Source organism: Callospermophilus lateralis, chromosome X (genome assembly GCF_048772815.1).
Source record: "Callospermophilus lateralis isolate mCalLat2 chromosome X, mCalLat2.hap1, whole genome shotgun sequence".
Classification (NCBI taxonomy): Eukaryota; Metazoa; Chordata; class Mammalia; order Rodentia; family Sciuridae; genus Callospermophilus; species Callospermophilus lateralis.
In genome coordinates, this window is record NC_135325.1 from 9,291,777 (window position 1) to 9,298,316 (window position 6,540).

Consider the following 6,540-nt stretch of genomic DNA (forward strand, 5'->3'; position numbering starts at 1 on the left):
GGCAACAATCTAATTTTTTTTATAATAAAAAGAAAAGAGAAGTTGAAGTGTGAAGAGGGTTTGAAGTGGAGAGAAGGGAGGTTGAGATACTGTACTCAAAGAGAGTAAACTTCATAGTCTCAAGGTATGATTTCTAATGAGAATAGAAATGGGTAAAATGAAAACTTTGTGAAGGTACTTTAGAAGCTTTCCTTTGGACAGAAAATAAATCTAAGACTAGATAGCACAAATTGTAGTGAACCCAATTGACAAAGTGTTGGGCCTTTTAGTAACACAGTCACTGCAGTGAGAAATGTGGAAGATTAAAGGGATAAGGCATTATACATTTGGGGTTTTACACCTATGACATGCTTGACTAAAGTTGTTAACTAAAACTAGGGAGAGAAGATAGAAAAAGCAGAAAGGATGGAAAGCCTGGAAGCAGTCATGAGGAAATGAAAGCTCAGGCTCATCATGTGTGATGATATTGAAATGGGAATTATGGGAATGGGAGGAATTTGAGAGTTTAGATTCTTAGAGACTTTGAGAAATGGCTATTTCAGAAGTATTGTGAATGACTAAATGCAGTGTAGTTGGAAATCACTGAGGTTAGGAAACTGGTATGAAAGAGACAGAATAATAATACAGTCATCAACAAAGATGGTGAGCTCAATAAGGATAGTATAAAGCAAAGGACCAGAGGAAAACTACAGTGAAGCGAACAAAAGACAAAATTAGACATGTAATTTCTTCATGTCTGACTATTCATCCAACTACCTGATCTACTCTACCTCATGCCCACCTTTCATTGCCAGATTACAGGTCCTCCACGAACAAAATGTTTAAAATGTACTCTTCAACACAGTCTTTCAAATCATAGGAAAGCCTGAGCCTGGTGTACGGTGCACGACTATAATCCCAGTGGTGCAGGAGGCTGAGGCAGGAGGATCGCAAGTTCAAAATCAGTCTCAGCAACTTAGTGAGGCCCTTGGTAACTTAGTGAGATCATGTCTCAAAGTAAAAAAAAAAAAAAAAAAAAAAAAGGTTGGGGATGTGCCCCTGGATTCAATTCTTGGCACCAAATAAATAAATAATAGGAAAGCCTGTTCATAAGAGAAAAGAACACTTTCCTTTTTATGCATGGATGAATGAATCAATCAATCAGTAGGACACCTTGAGACAGTGCATTAACATACATCTTGCCAGGAAGGAAATTGGGAGGAATGGGTAGGAACTATGAAGCTATGGTAAGCACAAGGGTAGGGAAAGTTGCATACTGGGCTGGAATGTTTTCATTTGACCTGTGCTGATAGTTATTTCTTAGAGTAAATGTACATTTGTCATCAGAAGGAAACAGTAGCTATCCCACACCTCAGTTTATAACCAAGGACTTAAAATCAGTGTACTACAGTGACATAGCCACGTCAATGTTTGTAGCAGTTCAATTCACAATAGCTAAACACTAATGGAAACAACATAGGTCCCCTTCAATAGATGAATGGATATAGAAAATGTGGGACACATACACAATATTGCTCAGCCACAAAGAAGAATGAAATTGTGGCATTTGCTGGTAAATGGATGAACTAGAGACTATCATGCTAAGTGAAATAAGCCAATTCCCAAAACCAAAGGCTGAATGTTTTCTCTGATAAGTGGATGCTGATCCATGATGGGGGGAGGCTAGGGAAGAATGGAGAAACTTTGGATTTGGCAGAGGGTAATGGGTGTGAGGGTGTGAAAGATGGTGGAATGAGATGGACATTATTACCCTATATACATGTATGATTGCATGACCAGTGTGACTCTGTACCATGTACAGCCAGAGGAATGAGAAGTTGTGCTCCATTTGTGTATAAAGTGTCAAAATGCATTCAGCTGTCATGTATAACTAATTAGAATGAATAAAAATAATAAAAAAAGAAAGGAAATAATAGAATTGTAGAAAAACTACAAATAATATGCTCAGGATGACTAGAGAAAAACCTTAAAACCCCAACAATGATTTTACTTCAAATTAATGTGAGCTGTCACCTTCTGTTTTCCAGCAGGCCCTTTTACAAATATCAGTGACAATCTCCATAGTCCCCAGACCTTTTTCCTTCAGTACCTGAATCCCTCCTCATCTGCTTTCATGTTCTTTCCAACACATCCATTCTATCTGACTTCATTAGAATAGGACAAAAATCATATGTCATTAGCTTCTTCAGCTGTCTTCCACTCTACCACACTTTCTTGGTATTCTCACTCACCTTTAGATTTTCCCCTCCTTTCCACCTAAAAGAATGATTTATTGTTTTGTACTAAGTGATATAAGGTTCACCCCTCCATATATGTCCTTGTTATTTCCCCTCAAGTCTCCACCACATTCATAAGCAAGTTCCTCATTCCAGAACCACCAATCACTCCCTATGCTATATCATTCCTTTCATGCTATTAAAGTCTCTTGAAGTCTTCCATTTCTAGTCATCCTATTTCTTCTCCATCCATTTACTTCCCAGTTTCCTGTAAAGATCCTGACCACATTGCTGCAACAACTTTCTTGGCTGTTACTCCTAAGCATCTCTTGACAAAGAAGCACATTTTTAAATGTATCTTTATTCTGTTTGATTTGTTTTTAAAATTTTCCTACTCTGACTTACCAGAATCTATCTTCTCCTGATTTTCTACCTTCTATTCTGACCATCTATTTGATGTATATTTTTAAAATTTCTTCCTAAATAAAGGTGTTCCCCAATAATAGAGTTCACTTTCTTCTTTTTTTAATCTATAGTTTTTTCCCAGTTCTTATACAACACCTTACTTTTGCTCTTGCCTCAGTGAAAGTTCCTAGATGTACAGCTTCAGCCCTGACCTCTTAAATGCGTTTTACTCTATATTTCCAACTATCCCCTGGATACCTCCACCAGAATGTCTCTCTTGTATCCCAATTAAATGCTATGAGTCCAAAGCTAAACCAACCTTCTATTCTTTGGGAAGCTTTACTGGTGCCTCTACCAAACCACCAGATAATCACTCTCTCTCTTCTCTGAAAATTCATAAGATTGTAAATATAGCATATACCACATTTTATATTATAGTAGATTTATTGGAGTGCATGTCTTATTTAAATCATGTTTGAATTGCCAACAGTTTTGCTCACAATAGATTCTAATTACATGATAAGTACATTAATGGAAAATGGAAAAATATGTTGATTGATGAATAAACATGTCAGTATCAAAAGGGATTTAGTAATGAGATGATGATGTGAAAGGAAGGATAAACATATATCCTGAAAATTTGAGTTGGTACCTCTTATGCAACTTGAAAAAGTAGTTTTATTGACATAGAACTAATATGCAGTTCATGTCACCCACTTACAATATACTTACAAGTGGTTTTTAATATATTCACAGTGTTATGGAACTATCAGTATGATCTATTTGTTTTTGAGACAGGGTCTTGCTATGTTGCTCAGATTGGCCCCAAACTCATGGACTCAAGTGATCCACCTGCCTCAGCCTCCCCCAGTAGCTGGAACTACAAGCCTGTAACAATGCACTGGCCTAAAATCTAATTTTAGAACAATTTTATTCCCCTTAAAAGAAAACCTATATCTATTAGCAGTCAGTCACCATTTTCCTTAGATCTAATTAAGAACCAATCTATTTTCCATCTCTATAAATTTGTCTATTCTGGACATTTCATATAAGCACAGTGATACAATAGATAGTCTTTGATAACTTGCCTCTTTCATTCATTACAATGTTTTCAAAGCTCATCTATGTTATAAAATGTATCAGTACTTTATTCATTTAATTGCTGAATAATATCCATTGTATGGATATACCACATTTGATTTACCCATTCATCAGCTGATAGATATTCATGTTGTTTCCACTTTTAGGTTATTATGAATAATGTTGCCATGAATATTCATTTACAAGTTTTTGTGCAAATGTTTTCTCTTCTTCTGAATATATACAGTCACCTGTTACCTAATGATAGGGATATGTTCTGAGAAATGTATTATTGGACTATTTTGTTTTTAATTTGTTCTAATTAATTATATATGACTATTTCATTGTGTGAATATCACAGAGTATACTTACACAAACCTAGATCATATAATCTATACACGTAAGCCAATGTGGTAACACTATATTTAGGCTACAAAACTATACATGTAACTGTACTGAATACTGAAGGTAACCATAACACAATGGTAAATATTTTTGTATCTAAACATATCTAATTATGGAAAAGATACAGTAAAAATATAGTATAAACACTATAAGTGAATAAAAATGGTATAATTACATAGGGCATTGACCATGAATGGCTCTAACAGGAAAGAAACTTGCTCTGAATGAGTCAGAGAGTGAGTGGTGAGTGAATATGAATGTGAAACTCTATAAAATTATCTTAAACTACTGTAGACTTCATGAACACTGTACACTTAAGCTACACATTTTTTAAAAAAATCTTTCTTCAATAATAAATTAATACCTTGGCTGGCTTTTAACTTTTTATTTTATAAACTTAATTTTTTAAGCTTTTGACTTTTTTTTAATAACACTTAGCCTAAAATACAAACACATGTTGTAGCTGTACCAAAACATTTTCTTTCTTTACTGCTTAGTCTGTAAGCTTTTTCCTATTTTTAATCATTTTAACTTTTTTAATGAAAATTAAGACACATGCACATGTTAGCCTAGGTGTACAGAAGTTCAGAATGATCAATATCACTATTCTCCATCTCTACATCTTGTCCCAATGAAAGGTCTTCCTGAGCAATAAAATACAGGGAGCTGTCATCCTCTATGATACAACACCTTCTTCTGGAATACCTCCTGAGGAACCCGCCTAAGGGTCTTCTTAAAGAAGTGCCAATCTTTTTAGAAATATGTCCTTGGGGATTGTTTCATGTTTAATTTTTCATAATAAATTTGTTTATAAGAAAATAATACAGTATGAATATACCTCTCACTGGTGAGAAACTTTCAGTTTTGAGGCCCATATTTTCAAACATTTTAAAGCGCTTGTGGAGACCTGAAAAAGTTCAGCAGAACTCTAGGTTAGAGCTCAAGGAAATTTGACTTACAATGGAAATTTAACAGATTCTTAGCTGATATTTGAAGTTTGTATAATTCATTACAAAAATATAGAGACTAATTTTCCTCAAAATAAGGTGATGTTTGCCTTCTTACAACTGTAACCAATGTATCATTTTATTTTACTTTTTATTTTGTTCTTTTTAGATACTTTGAAAGTAGAATATATTTTGACATATCATACATACATGGAGTCTAGCTTCCCATTCTTGTGGTTGTACATGATGTGGAGTTACACTATTCATGCATTTATATATGAACATAGAAAAGTGAATCCCAATTCATTCACTGTCTTTGCTATTCCCATCCTTCTTCCTTCTTTTCATTCCCCTTTGCCTAATCCAGTGAACTTCTATTCTGCATATCAGAAACAACATTTGCCCTTTGTTTTTTGGGATTGGTTTATTTCACTTAGATGATAGTCTCCAGTTCCATCCATTTAACAGCAAATGCCATAATTTTATTCTTCTTTAAGGCTGAGTAATATTCCATTATATATGTATACCACATCTTCTATAACCATTCTTCTGTTGAAAGGCACTTAGGTCATTTCCATAGTTTAGCTATTGTGAATTGAACTGCCACAAACATTGATGTGGCTGTGTCACTGTATTATGCTGATTTTATGTCCCTTGGGTATATACTGAGGAATGGGGTGACTAGGTCAAATGGTGGTTCTGTTCCAAGTTTTCTGACGAATCTCCATACTGCTTTCCAGAGAGGTTTCACCAATTTGACAGGGAATAAAAAAACATTTCTCAATAATAACATTAAATGTAAATGACCCAAATTCATCAATCAAAAGACAAAGACTGGGAGCTGGGGCTGTAGCTCAGTGGTGGAACACTTGCCTAGTATGTGTGAGGCATTGGGTTAGATTCTCAGTACTGCATATAAATAAATAAAAATAAAATTCTATCATATATATATATATATATATATATATATATATATATATATATACATATACATACACACACATGTATACATATATGTGTGTATACACACACACACACATACAGACACACACACACACATACAGACACACACACACACACTGGCCGACTGAATTAAAAAAAAAAAAAAGAAAAAACAAGACCCAACAATATGCTGTCTCAAAGAGATTTACCTCATAAGCAAAGACATCCACAGACTGAAGGGAAAAGGATGAGGAAAAATGTCATTCACATGGATCTCATAAACAAGTAGGGATTTCTATCCTCATATAAGATAAAGTAGACTTCAGGCCAAAGCTAATCAGAAGGGACTAAAAATGTCATTTTATTGTACTTAAGGGAATTATACATCAATAAGACATAACAATCAAATATTTATGCCCCAAACAAGAATCAAATAGGCCACAACAGAATAATACTGGTGAAATTAACTATACCTCTCTCACTGCTGGAGCCTCCAAACAAAAACTAAATAAAGAAGGTAAAAAACTAAAAAATATAATTAATGA